This window comes from Oryzias latipes, chromosome 9 (genome assembly GCF_002234675.1).
Source record: "Oryzias latipes chromosome 9, ASM223467v1".
In the NCBI taxonomy this organism is placed as follows: domain Eukaryota; kingdom Metazoa; phylum Chordata; class Actinopteri; order Beloniformes; family Adrianichthyidae; genus Oryzias; species Oryzias latipes.
Genome location: NC_019867.2, coordinates 14,759,134 through 14,773,953, shown reverse-complemented (window position 1 = coordinate 14,773,953; position 14,820 = coordinate 14,759,134). Strand labels below are relative to the sequence as shown.

Below are 14,820 nucleotides of genomic sequence, written 5' to 3'. Positions count from 1 at the left end.
AATAGAGCCAAGTGGGAGCTTGTGGCATGCCGTGGTAGCTTTTATGTCACACCAACAAGCTTTTTCCAAGGTCATTTTTTCATCTGCTCCTGATTCACAACAATTTGAATAAAGAAATACTCAGAAATGTAATTTTAAGCTTAATTTTCTTTATATATGTCCTCTTTTATTAAATAAATTCAACAAGACCACTTTAAAAACACCAAAAACATGATTTTCATAGGAATGAGTCTTCAAGGATGTTCAGTGACAAATCAAAAGTGGAACTGGTCAACTCCAAAATAGATGATTAAATTAAGCAAACACAAATGCACCAAGTTTTCTTAAAATCTGAGTATAAAATAAAATAAAACATTTCTGCTCCTGTTGCAAAATACCACAAAATTCATTTAAAAAATGAGCCCAAATTTTTATTTTATTAACAGTAGTAGAGAATCGATTTTGTTTTGAAGCATTTATAAAGCAGGTCATCTAAAGAATCATTTTATATAATGTGATTTTAAAAACGTTTTTAGGACATTTAAAATACAAAAACAATAATCAGTCTAATTTTTTATCAAATTTTTTACAGACCAACTGATGTGTGCAGCATTTCACACATGTATCATGCTCGTACACACACAAACACACACACACACGCTCACACTCACATGAAAAACCCTTTGAACCATCTTCCACACCAGCACTCCTCTAGGGGCTAATACTGTGCTCCAAAGCTCTTTAGAGGGGCAGCAAGCTGGAAAATGACCCCATGCTGTTCCCGCTCGCCTCAGCCCCGCCTTGTTACGCCCGTTTCCCAGGGACCCGCTGTGGGCCCAATGCCCCCAGGCTTCCCTCTCACGCCACTCTACCTCCCGGGGCCAAACGTTAACAGGGGCTCCTTGCTGCGGACAATGGCTGCTGGGAGACGTGGGAAAGAAATGTCACAAGGGTCTCTGACAACCAAAGTTCGACCCCCTGACCTTAAGGGATGGTCCCACTGGCCCTCTTTATGTAAACACCGGGTGTCAAATAAAAAAAGCATAGCCTGAGTTAATCAGATTCATAACCTGTGTGAGAAAAATACATGGAAGGCTTAGCTCTGAATGCTTTAGTGTGAACTACTAGGTATTACCTCACCACAGGAAAAGCTTTATGGTTTATTTTTTTACAGTAATATTTCAATCTTTTTTCAAATTTAGTTTTAACATTTGAAAAAATGGATTACAAATCTGAAATTTCTTTAAGGCATTCTGTCATTATTTTTTTTTATTTTTGCCCTATACACAGCATTGTAATACCTCTCCAGACTACTAAGCACAGAAAAACCTCTGCTGTTTGGACCCTCAATCAACCTCATAAACTGGTCATTTGACCTCCAACCGTCAGACTTGTCAATCTGCCCATCGCTTGCCCCATAAAGGACAAGCAGGTCAAGGGACGGCACTGTGTGGACACAGGCGAGGTGGCTATCTGTAATGCTGTGGGGATGATTTGTTGCATAGTCAGGGTTAACAAGGAAATGATTGGTGCAGAGTATCTTAAACCCACAATCCCAGGCAATGACTAGGATTAGGATTCAATTGAAGAAGTGATTGGCATATTTTTCTACAACAATTCAGTCACTTTTACTTTATTTAAATTGCACCCCCCCCCCCCCCCCAAATCTCTTGGAAATCTTAATGTGTCCTTCTATAATGCAAAATCGAAGAAATAAAAGTCACCCTTTTTTATGATAATGATAATAAAAATTTTTTTTGATGAATGACATTACAAGAAACCACACATGATGCTTACTGGTCACTCTATACATGACAAAAGCCTCTATTTGTTAGTTAAACGCTCTTGACAAGGTCCTGTTGTTGACCTCCTTGGTACAAGAACACATGTGTGGGTCAAACCATTGTGGTGAGCAGCGGTCAGAGTTCACTAACCAAACCCCATCGCCTCGTTCCCAGGAGACTCTTGGTGATGGGCTCCCTATGATGGTTAAGTGGTCATCATGAAGTGCTTGGGCCGGAGAAGTGAAAGATTAACGATCCTGGACGTGAAAGGATGTTAACCATAGTAGTGACCAGAAGGTAGTAGAGCTTTGCAAACAAGTGACAACGGCTGCAGACAATTGGAAGTGTGCATCCATTTGCTTAAGCCCCCCTTTTTCTTATGTAATACAGACTTCCAAACAAATGGAGAAAAAAGGTGGAAAAAGTTCGATTGATAAACAGCACCTAAAAATGTCACTCAAATGAAATATTCCATTTTTTTTTTGGCTGCTGTGTTGAACATGAACCATTCCCCAAGGAAATAGGTAGTTGGGCATGTTCCATTGTCCTATCACTACATTCAAAAGCTTTATGACTAAAACTTCAGCCCTGCACTCTTCTTTAATCCTGCCTTCACCTCATCAGCAACATCAACACCACCATCAGGTTTGCATATAAACCCTGAACCTCCATAGCTCGTTGAGTATGGGTGCGAGTATGCATCTCCTTGCACACTCCACCGTCATAAATCTGCCTGCATGTTCTATGACCATTTATAAGCAATTTACATGAAGATCCCACTCACAAACAGTGCCCTTCAGCTTGTAATGAAAACTGGGCATCGCAGCTGCCGGTCAATGTCATTACAGGGACATAGTTTTATTTATTTTATTTTTTTTGGTGCGGGAACATATTGGCTATCTAAAATCTAATTTTTGCACTTAAGGGAACACCTTTTTTGTGTAAGGTAGTGGACAAGACTTATAATGATGAATCTCCTGAAAGACACAGGCCAGTGAACATAAACTGAATCTCCCAATTGGGACCTGGTCTCAGCCTATAACTGAGGTCAAGGGTTAAATGGCTGGGGTCAGGAAGGCTTCAACCAGTGTCTAGGGACCTCTCAGATCAATGAAGAGATGTTGAACAAGGAGATGGATCAGAGGAAAAACAAGTGTCTGATGGGTTTATTTGTCTCTGATTGTTATCTGGGAGAGTTGTTCTGCTGACCGGAATTTTCTTAAGATTTTTTTTTTTAATGACAATTGTTTATACTAAACAAAAAGAAATGAGTAGTTTATGCTGAAATACTTGTTCACAGATCTTACTTTTAAAGTCTTTACCTAGATCGTTATAGACTGAAACATCCCTCAGCTGTTATCGGGCCATAAGTGAGACACATGTTGGGTTTTATACCACTATAATTATTGTGGATGAAAGAACTCTCAAAGCAGAAAGTGTTGTTCTGGTTCATTTTGTTTTATTTTTGCAGATATTCTCTACATTGACATTGAGACTTTGGAATAACGCAGTACAACCTGGTCAAACATTATTTTCCTAAAAATGCTCATTAAAGTGGCTTGTAGAAGAAGGTGTGATAGTCAAGACGTTTTATTGCTTGCAGGCGGTGACCTCAGCCAGATCAGGTACAGGCTGAAATATGCACCCAGCTCTACCATGATCCATGGATGAAAACATGTCTCCCCTTTGCCAGCTTTCATCACTGGCCAAGACTCCACTGGCCAAGTCAAATATACCCTATGACTCCTCGCTCCTGTTTCTTATCCTCTTTCCCCTTCCGCCTCAGCTTTCTCTATCATACAGGGGACTTGGAGTGGCATGCAGGAGCAAAACCTTGCAAAAAGGAGGAAAAACAAGAGCTGAAGGACTCCAAGGGGTGGGGATGGTAAAGAAGAAAAGAGGTGAGAAGAAAAAGAGAAATGTACATTGTACTTTTCAAATGGATGGGAAATGATTCGCTGGGATTTGCTGACAATTATACGGTGCGGTTTAATCAATTCGGCCCATTCACAGCGTGGAGAGGGCTGATCCCCCAGTACAAAGGAACAGACCTTGGGAGGGCGGTACCCAAGAAAGCGCTGGCCTGGTGTAAGTAACATGAGGCAACACTCCCCTCCCCACACATTGCACCGCAGCATATGGCTCCTCTCTGAACTTATTAGCTGGCGGATTAAGGCCAATCGCCGAGACCCAAGGGCCTGTGGCTGCCTCCGCTGCACCCTCCCTCATCCCTCTTCACCCCCCAGGAATGATGCTGACTGACAAGAAGCATTGTGTTGGGCACCTGGGTTGCCACACCTCTCACTTACCCTGTCATACACTGCAGTTTGATGAGGTTATTTGGTAGAGATAACAGCACCCAGCTACTAACTTTAGGGCTACACAAAACAGAGAATCAAAAAGACATTTGCGTCCAAACAGCAACTTTAAAACATTTCTGCATCAAAGTAGAACAATATTCATAATGTAATCATGTTGACTTTTACTTTTGTGTCAGGGATTATAAACACCTGAGTGTGTATCACAGATTGGTCCAGTAGATATGGCATCTAATTAGCATCTCAACATGCTAGTCCAATTTGAGCGCAGACTTGCTGAGAAATAAGGCTGCATTGGACAGAGGTGATTATAGGTTCATTATGCAGAAACTAGTTAGTGATGGGGTCCGAGCCAGAATGGAGAGCAACTGTGAGCTGGAGTACAGAGGTGTTAGCAGTCGACAGGGTCTACAGGAAGCCAAAGCTGGGGGAGGCTTTACGGTAGTCTCTGGCCTTCCTGAGTGGTCATGGAGAGATTTTTGACAGTAGAGTGGCCCCCCATTTTAGCTCTCATTTGATGTGCATCGCAGCAGGTGATCCCTTGCTTCTTTTTGTGTCAGACCATGGGGGTCACAGACTCGGAGTGACTTCTCTTACCTGGCACCTTCTTTATAGAGTTTGAGAGGCATAAATTCAGTATTAGGTGTCCACCAACTGCAGAGTACCACCTGGCCATAAGGTTGTGGGGTCAGCTTCACACTGAGACTTGGGGCTAGAGGCCTGATTCATTAATCCACTCTACTGCTGGGAGGGTTAGAGGACCCACAGGTCAGATACCAGGCAGAGAAGCCATCTTCCCGGTTCATTTAGACTGGATTAGAGGGCCAACAGGGCTGGCTCCACATGAGTGGGGTCTCACGTCTGGAGATCATGAAGGCATTTCTTAGAAAGATCCAGTTCAGTTTGGTCTGATATCACCTGAAATTGATGACTTTAAGAACATTGGTAATTATGAAAGTCATAAATATTTGCAGATTTGACTATTTAAAAATATTTTACTATTTAAAAAACATTCTGATTTATTATATTAGTTGCAGTAAAGTCGTTTTTTTTCATTTGCCTGTTAACCTCAAGATCTATTTCCTGATATTTATGGGTAAATTCCAATTAACCAAAAATATATTTGTCTTTCAGAAGCAATTACTGGGGCTTCATTTGGAGAAATCTGCTCAAACATTACATCTGGAATATGAAGTGTTACAACTGCAATTAAAACAGGTGAAAATTTGCAGCACTGAAGAGATCACAGCTAAGGTGCAGGAGTTATAAGGGCAAAGAAAAAGGAAAAGAAAAAAAAACAGATGTGTCTTTTCCTCTTGATAATGTGTCTCAATTGAAGACTCCATATCTTTTTTAGATGAGAGCAGGAACAGCTGATTTTTGAAGGAAAACGTGTTACTACTCTAACATTTAGTGTTTCAAAGAAGAAATAGTGTTTTGGCATATATTAGAATCAGAGGAGTGTTCATCAATTGGAATCAATAGGATGTAATGGGATTTTTTTCTATGATGCAGCACGCATTGTTCTTATTTTTGTGTATTGTTAATGCTCATCTCTTTAATGGTATATTTAAAAAAAAAAAAAAGTTTGCACATGCATAAAATATATTATATATTTGATGTCATGCCTTAAAGACTTATAATTCACTTATAAATTTAAAAAAATTAGGGTTGAAACGCTTAACCTCACATAACTTTACATGTAAATGTACATTTAATGCAAACGATGATGTTGCAAAAAAAATCATTTATTTAAGGAAAAAAAAGATCTGCTGCGGTATTAAAAGGGTTTATATCTAAATTGATGTCAGTACAATCTTTTCTCTCAGGATCCCCACCCCCACATTTACCCAATCAACACCTCTGCACATTCCACCCTATACCATCTCTGACACTCTTACACCTCTTATAGCACAGAAGCTCGGCTTTGCTCATCAAAAATATTTTTTTTTCATGACAAAATAAGTAAGAGAATCTTATAAGTGAAAACAGTGTTAAAGATGGACACAAGAGGAACACACAAATGTTAGGAGGGACCAGAAATATCAAATATAAATAAACATTATCGGTTTGGGATCTTATTTCTCATTGAATAACAGTAAATATAGCTATGAAAACGACCTAGACCACATCTACTTCATCAAATGCAAAAAAGCTCGATTATGTTAAAACTATTAGATAGGGATCAAACCTTAAAGAGCATCAATGTAAGGCCATGTATTAGCACTCTATGATTAGCTCTGTGCCAAAAGTCGGGGTTCATTTGGCTGAAATTTGCTTTCGTCTGTGGCTTCAGAAGCTGAGATGAACATGAGCTGTTGCTCTCTATCTAAGCTCAAGCAAATCACGTTAGCCAGTCAAATCAGATTTGCTATTCTGCAACATCAAACATAGATTTTGAAAGCATCACTTCAAGGATGCCTGACACCTTGGTCTGGCAGAGAAGGAGTTGTCGGGGCCTTTCCGCTGATCCGCATCCACTTGGGTCAGGAAATCAACAACATTCAGCCAGTTCTGCTGGTGAGCGTGAGCTCGGGGATGGGCAGGGCGGTGGGGTTGGCCTAGGAGATATTTCAGAATGGGAAGAGAAGAGTTACTGACAAGTGGCAGCCCTTCATAATGACACATGTTTGATGGTTCACACAGCTCACCATCAGCCTTCATGGCCCACTGCTGTCACTGGGGGTCAAATGTGTGACAACGAGCTGCTGTTTTTGCTGCAGAGGCCTGCAGTCTGTTAAGGGTGGCTTGGTGCGGGCAAAAATATAGAGGTAGGGGCTGGAGTTGAAGGGAGGGGTTGTGTCAAGACTGCCAGTCTTTGTGTACACAGACAGTACCACTCCCCATATACAACTATGGCTTAGAATTTTCAGAAAACCTTTCGACAAAAAAAAACGTTTGCTTTTTCTTTAATATTATATAGTGTACACATTTTGATTGCAGAAAAAAATCTGGACAAGCAAATCTAAATAAAGGATATCAATTTGGTGTCAAAATATAAAGGCGCAAAAATTTTAAAACTAAAGAACCTTATCATTTAGAATACTTTTGTTGTTACTTTTTTGTGTCTTAGGCCATATCTATAATTGAAATAAAGAGGAAGTTATTCGCCACATGTGGCATAAAGAAAGCTTTAGCAACAAATTCTTACCTATTCAACTTCTTGCTTTTTCCTGAAATTGGAGGTTTGTGAACCATTTTTAACATCAACACAGAGCCTTCTGTGCTCTATTGCTGTACGCTGCAATGTCTCGTTTCACTTTTTCTTCTGCGGCATCTCTTAGAACCTGTAGTGGACTTTTGTTGCACACCACGGACCAATTATGCTCTTGAAAAAAACCAATAGCTGAACATTGTTCTGACTCATATACATGCTGGGAGTTGCAGAAAGGTGGCTTGAGCTTGTAAGGCTAATAGCGGCCGAGTAGGAGGAAGAGGTGCACAGACACGGTAAAAGGGCTGTAAGACTTACAGTGAGTGTAGGCGGATATCTGGGTCAAAATGTATGTGCGTGCGTGAGTGCACGTTGTTTATGTGTGCTAACCCTGCTCTGATGAACGTGTGGGATGTGAGCTTCATGCTGGAGTCCCAGAGGCAGTCTGCCCAGGACCCTGACTGTTGCCTGAGGGCCTCCTGGATGCCTCCCTCTACCTGTCTCTAGTTTTTGCTCTCCTGATACTCAAGTTCTACAGAAAGAATATTCTTGTTCTGTCACATCTATGAACTTTCACAGACTGACGGAATATTATTTTTAAAAAATGGCTTATACTTGAAAAATTAACTAGAATTATGATTGGAATATGATGTCTTACTTGGATTGTTAGTTTGGAATAAAAACAAAACCCGTGTGTGTTTACATTTACATAAAAATATATGTATTAAGGCGTTGATTCTATACATCTTCAAGCCTTTAGATTATAATGAGAACAAAGCACAGAAACCTATTTTTCTTTTAAAAAATTTTGAGCCGTTTTAATGATCACTCAATAAATAGACTCAAAAACAGGTGCAACATGTATCAAAAGAGTAGTATATTTATGTTATTTTTCTCTTTAGAGCTTACAGATTGTGGAATATGCAGTGTTGGAAATAAAGGGGTTGAGGAGAGGGATGCACAGCAGAATGCGTGATGGAGCTGAGCAGCAGAGAGAATAAGGTAGTTTTGATCAGGAGTTTCTCTGGGATAATTGTCAGGATCTGCTGTTTGGGAGACGGCAGACGAAAGCGGAAATATGACAGTGGAATTTGTTGGGGAAACATGAAAATGTGTCAAACATCCATCAAACACAGAAATGCAATATTAATAGATCCTTCAAGAGCCTCTCTCATTTTCTTGCACAAACACAGACAGGTATTGTTAAAGTCTTTGCAAATCATTTCCCACGATGTCACCTTTTCAGCGGTGTCCTCTTGTAAGAGGACAACATAGTCACCTTAAAAAAATAAAAATAAAATACAATTTCAGAATAAAAAAAATACAAATAACCTGATGGCACAAATAAATATTGCTTTCCAATGTGAAGCTTTGAAGCATTTTTCTTGTGTGTTTTTTTTGTTCTACCTTAAAAAAATTCAATATTTTGAGTAATGTTTATCATTTTAAGAACACTCATAGACTCAATTCGCTTCAATTAGCCCTCCTTTGATCAACATAAGTTTTATCGCCATCAAAACTGAAAAAACATAAAAAATATTGGATGCATATTATATGAGTACCACCTGCCTGCATTATTAAATAACACTCATAATGGAGATACAGATCATCAAAGGATGACAAAATAAAAGTTCTCATGTTTTTCTTTTATTTTAATTTAAAAGGATACTGTTGATTAATTAGAGCAATCTGGCTGAGGACCTCCTGCCGTGATTAGACAACCTCTCCTCCTTCTCCCACTCACTCACCCTCCCGCTTGATCACAAAGACACACACCCACTAAGAAAACAAAACCACGCTAATCTTTCCAAGCCTGCGCTTTGTAGGTTGGGCCCGTTCATTATCAGGCCTCAGCAGTGGCAGTTTTTGTTGGTTTTAGCTTTGCATCCCCAATCAGCCGCTAACAGGAAGAGCTTTAATCAGGGTTTTAATACAGTGGTACAAGAGGTGGGCAGGCTCATTGTGCAGGCCTGAAAGGCTGATCAGAGGGGAGTCCCCTCGCGTTTCTTTACATTCACCTGCTGGGGCTTATTGGGTCTCTTTCTGAAAGAAAAGGGACGGGGGAAATGAATAAAGAACACAAGCAAAATGTGTGGGTCTGTTCAGCTAGCCTCGCAATGGGTTAATCAAGGAGCTACTTGTCATCTCCACAGACAGCTTTCTGCGTCTCTTTCCCATGCCAATTCAGACACATAGAGGAGCTGGACTGAGGCGAACAACAGCAGGGCCATAACACAAACATGAGCTAATGATACACTACTCTAAAAAGAAAGCAAGAAACTGGAAGTGCTGGGAAAGAGGAGGGAAAAGCAATATGTGTTGAACACAAACTTCATTTTAACGGTCGGAATCTTGGAGGGGGAAAAAAAAGTTGTACATAGTATAAACAGATTTATAAAGACTGCGTGGTGGAAAGTTATTTCGTTGAAAACAAACACGGCACAAGCAGGCAGAGTGGGATTGCTCAGACTGCAGATGCAGATCCACAAATCATCTGCACAACTGATCCTTTGGAAAACACTGATATAGTTTTATTTGGGTTTTTCTGCTTTTATGCTGTTATTGGAATCTAAAAAAAAACCCTTCTTCAACTTAACTTGCAAAGATGATAAAAGTTTCAGCTGGATTTCTAGGATTCACTTAAAAAATCCTACTTGTTTTGCAAAGACTGCAGGGCCGGTCAAATGAAGCTCTTACTCCATCTAGTGGAGAGAGGGAGTACTTCATATGCAGAACAAGCGCGCATGTGTGTTATATGTAAATTAATCAAGTGTGTTGAATAGAGAGAAATAATATGTCTTTCTTTTAAACTAGCCTCTTAATAAATGCAATTAAAATAGTCAATATTGACAAAATTTAAGACTAGATAGTAAATAGAAAAATATTATAATAAAAATTAAAAAAGCTTTTCTTCGTTTTGTTTAAATATTGATTGTACATTTTGCTTGTCACTATTACTCCTAACAAATGGACCACAAGAGGGCATTGTTTAATCAGGATAATATGGCACAGATTATGGAAAACTTGTAAGATTAAGAGTAAAAGAAAATGGCACAAACCGCTTTTTTGTCCGATAAAAGTAAAATGATTGACTTAATTTGCAACCTTTTTTTAGTATTATTGTTCATTTTAGGCTGCTATTTTTTATGCACCAGTAACTACATTTGTTTAAAACCGTTTTCATAGTATTAATTTGAAACAGTTAATTCTAATTTACCTAAAACAATGAAAATTATCAAATACCAGTGACTTAAAAATACAATTTCAAATCACATTTTTGTTCATATTTTTCCTGTCTGATTTCACTAAATTAGATAAACCTGAGTAAAGATCCAGAACAGCATTTGCCATCGACATGTTTTCAACCAGACGTTTGTGACATTTCCAGGATAAAATGCCTGCAATTTGTGCAGCACACAGCGCGCTTTAGAATTATGCATGTACTTTAAACGTCAAATTTGTCAGAGACAATGTAGACGTGTGACTAATGGCTGATCCACCTGACAGGGCTTTTTGTTGAAGTCCACAGGAAGTCCACAAGAAGCCTCCATCGCTCTCCAGCAGGGGCTGATGCACTTACAAGAATGCTCTCTAACAAAAGGGACGCCAGCAATTAGGAAAACAAAGGAGGGAGGGTGCCGATGATTATAGCAGGAGCACTTCAACGCCTAGTTGCTGCATTGACAATTAGAGAAGCCAGAAAGAGCGTCAGCAGAAAAGAGAAGCTCCTGCTGGTTCATACTTTATAAATTATTTTTTCATAACACGACTGTGATTATTTGAAAACACAAAAACAATATTACATCTCTTAAATTAGTCTTCATTGTTGACAACTGTAACCATATGGGAAAACCGTTTTTTTTCTCCGTGTTGGGTTTATTTGTTGTTCTTTCTTTGTTTAGCTAATGTGAAAACGTGAGAAAAGATTAAAAAAAATGTTTGCCTTTAATGTCTAATTAATTTGTGCAAAATGTAAAACACGTGTTTTGTTAATATAACTCAATATATAAGCTTTGCACTAAAAGCAAATATCCCTTTCATTTCATTTACTTAACTTTCAGCAGTTTTAGTGTTTATCAAACCTCATTCATTAAAAATTTTGGGTGTCAGCAACATATTCATGAGGAATTTTACTCATTTATTTTACTTATTTTTGCTCTAATTTAGGTACAACCTTTATTCAAACAGCTTTATTTTGTAATGTCTTTTTTTTATTATTATATTTCTTTACATCCTCCTCTCTGTCATCTTTCTTCCTTGCCTAAATTGTTTCGGTTGCTTAGCAACTAAAGGCTGATCAGACACCCATCCCCCACTTTTAATTCTTCATCTAAATTCGGGCAGCACTTCCTAATTATATTAAGATGCATGAAGGAACACACACGGATGTATGTAACGTTGCCAACACACGCGTGTTTTCTGATAGATATTTACCAATTTTTTGCATAGAAAAAAATTATTCAAAATTTAAAAATGAACTTTCTTTTTTTCTTTTTTTTGAATACAAAAAAACAACAAGAGTAGGGGGTTACTAGACAAGAACACACTCCTGTTAAACGTGTAGGATGCAAAAACACTTCACTTTTCCATCTAAAACAGGTGAGGCACTCATTTACCTGTGTGATTTCACCCGCCGATGGTCGGTTTTCTTTGGATATTTTACTCTGGTATAACAGGCTGTTTAGAGGAACTTTTTTCTTGAATGTCTGCACTTTCTTCTTTAAAATTCCCATCAAAACTACAGTTTTGCGAGTGATGGAGCACAATGTGTTTCTCACCCCCCACCCCCAGGTAATTCCGATCTTACCCAGCCATTTACAAATAGGCATGAGAGACTCTTCTAAATAAAATTAATTTAAAAAATAAAAAAGCACAAAGCCCTTTTTCAGCGCTTGCTTTGGCTTCAAGGTAAAGTTAAAATGGGTCATCAAATTTCATCCAATTCTTAAAGGTGTGACTGTGGAAGAGAAGTGTGTGTTACAGAGAACCAAGGACAGCTGGATTTGCTCCGAAGAGCGCGCTCATTCTGCTCTCCCTAAAGCTATAGCTTTGATTGAACACTGAAATGAGTGGAAATGTCACAAATCTCTGCCAGAGCCCTGGAAATGAAAGCTGGCCTTGGGGTTCTGAGGTTTCCATTAAGGCTGTGCTTAGCATGTTCTGTTAAGTGTGGTAGGAGTGCATCTAAAATCCAATATTATTATGTGTTTCTATGCACTCCGGCAAATAAAGAAATAAATAAAATAACCCTGTGAAACACCTCAACCAGGGAAATGAGGGGAAAGCGGGAATTAGACCTTAACAGGATAGAAAGAAAATAAAAAAGAAGGTCAAGGTCTAAATTAAAGCTGCAAAGCTACAGCCAAAATAATTCTAATCATCACTTTAAAAAAAAAAAGGTTTGTAACGTTCTGTTTAGAAAATAGATGTTTAAATTATTGATTATGTTGTGAATCATTAGGAAAATGATGTGTCAGAATATAATGTTTACAGCTGTTTATCAAAAATAATGCAATATTGTATTAGCATTTCTGATAACGCCCAGATTTGGAACTGCGGCCTCCCTTTGCTCCATCTCTCAGGTAGCCACAATTTTCCATTGCAGGAAAGCGACTGTTGTGTTTAGTATTCGCATCACGTAAAGTGGGTCTGTGTTCCTTATTTAGTTCTGTACTGTACAGCTGGGGAGCTGTCCAGCATGCAGTGGCGGTATGCAAATGAGTGCGGATTTGAATGAAGATGGAGGTAGACACAAAGCTCAATTAGAGAGACGGCGGGGGAGCGTTGAGTGTCTGGATGGGGTGGGGGAGGGGAGGAAAAGCGTTTGCCTGGATGCTTTAATGCCAACATTAGACCACCGTACGGACACAAAGCAGGGCGCAGAATGCAGCGCACAGGTAGATTCCCCGAACCAACAGGCTGACCTCTGAGAGGCCAAGAAAACGTCCCCTCATCAACATCTGGGAGGGCGGGTGAGGCCACTATAGGTGGCTTCCTACTTCCTAAAACACAAATGTAGGAGATACACTTTTTTTTTTTTTTTATCTGGTACACAGAGGCGGAGTGGTTCACCTGGCTGCCCCATGAGCATCGTCAGTGGGGTCACCCACATTTGCATTGCCACTCTTGTTTGCTACAGAAAAACCACATCGCCACATTGTTTTGAGGGTTAATTTTTTGGTGCATCAATTTGAGGTGTATTAGTCGATGAAACAAATTTTCAAAACATGAGCTTATTGATCAGAGCTGTGGAGGTTTTTCCTTTAGCCTCGTCTGCACTGTCAATCTTTCCATAACTTTGCAAAATATCTGGGAATGCTTCTATAAGCTGCTGAAATACTGACGGGAGGGCCGATTATGGGATGGGACTAACTTAATCAGGCAGCTCTAATGTGTGATCTGGTAATGCCGAAGTCTGATTTTCCATTAAAATGCTGCCTGTCAGACTCCGTATGATTTAGATTTACTCACAAGATGGTATTCCTTTGATAAAAAATATTCTAAACCACCAGATACTCACACACAGAACAATCAACTGCAGTGTGCTCACATTCAAAGAATAAGAGTCATTCTGCAGAGTTCAACATTTAAAGAAAGCAGTCAAGAAAAAAGAAAAAAAACGTGACAAAGATGTAACACAAGACTAAAGGCTTCAAATGAGTCATCACACCCCAAATGATGCGAAATAGCAGGTGGAAAGGTGCCTGACTGTCAACAGCAATCGTGCACGCACACGCAGACAGAAGGGCGCATGGACGTGCGTGTGCACGTGAGCAGACGAGTGCGCAAACATACAGTAAACGCTGCAAAGGTGTCATCAATAATGCATCAGCGCTTCATGTTTATGCAATTCTCAGGGCAACCCGAGCCATGTATATACGGGCGAGAGCCGTGCTCGCAGCAACTGCACCGCACGTAATAAGGCGTTTGTCTGTCAGCTCAGACGCACGCGCCGCGTCTCTACGCCTGTGGAAAGATTAGTGTTATTTCTTAAAAAAAAAAAAAAAAAAAAGTCTTCAGCACATACCTGTTAAAGCACTATTTCTTTGATTTTGGTTTATGCAGGCTTGAAGGGCTTCATGATAACACGGCACTAAGGCGGCACTGATATGCAAATTATCAGCTCCAGCTGAATGCTAGGGCATTTATTATTCATAAATTACTCATGTTTATGCAAATTACGGTATGCAGAAACACTACTGGTGGCGGAGTGGCTCTGGCTAAAACATACTTTCTGAGTCTGTTGGAGACCATCTACACTGGTACAATGTTACAATAGCAAAAAAAATAAACAAGGATGTTTGTACTTTAAATTATGTTTCAAAATGATTGTGTGCACATCAGTGAGTCCATTACATTTAATTATTCTGATTTTGTTTAGGAGGAAAGACTTAAAGGTCAATATTTACAGAAAAATAATTGCTTTCCACCTCAACAATTTGTTTGTCCAATTCATGCCGTTAAAAATAAGTGAGGTAAAAATGTGTACACTTCAACATTTTGTTAACTTTATATTAAAGAAACATAATTATAAATAAGTTTAAATAAAATGAGAAATTGAGTATTTCATAAGGAAAAATCATAG

At 39.2% G+C, this 14,820-nt stretch overlaps 1 long non-coding RNA gene across 2 annotated transcripts in view; it reads right to left on the bottom strand.

Moving 5' to 3' along the window:
* The window catches only part of LOC105354748, a 33,127-nt gene extending 18,320 nt beyond the window's left edge, over positions 1 to 14,807 (bottom strand). The window contains exons 1-2 of one of the 2 annotated variants that reach the window (XR_909303.3): positions 14,263 to 14,807; positions 6,510 to 6,642 (exon numbers count right to left, since the gene is read on the bottom strand). This is a non-coding gene — a long non-coding RNA (uncharacterized LOC105354748). The remainder of the gene's footprint in view (positions 1 to 6,509; positions 6,643 to 14,262) is intronic. The other variant, XR_002290847.2, reaches the window with a different exon arrangement.
* Positions 14,808 to 14,820: the final 13 nt, after the last annotated feature.